Here is a 212-nt window from a genome sequence, read left to right as displayed (position 1 = left end):
TGCGGGGGGCCGGGCAGTCGGCTGTCGGAGGAGGGGGTGGGGTGGGCTGTGCGGAGAAGGGCGCGGGCTGCAGCAGGAGTCGGTAACAGGGAAGGGCCCGGGCGCCGGCAGGGCGGGGAAGACCGGGGCTGCGGGCGGCCCGTACCCTGACAGGATTTCCCTTGCAGAGGAAGGTTGTTGCGAGACAGAACGTTCCCGAAAGGGTCTCAACT

This window comes from Haliaeetus leucocephalus, unplaced genomic scaffold (assembly GCF_000737465.1).
Source record: "Haliaeetus leucocephalus isolate CR32 unplaced genomic scaffold, Haliaeetus_leucocephalus-4.0 Scaffold184, whole genome shotgun sequence".
NCBI classification, from domain to species: Eukaryota; Metazoa; Chordata; class Aves; order Accipitriformes; family Accipitridae; genus Haliaeetus; species Haliaeetus leucocephalus.
This window is presented reverse-complemented; position numbering follows the sequence as displayed.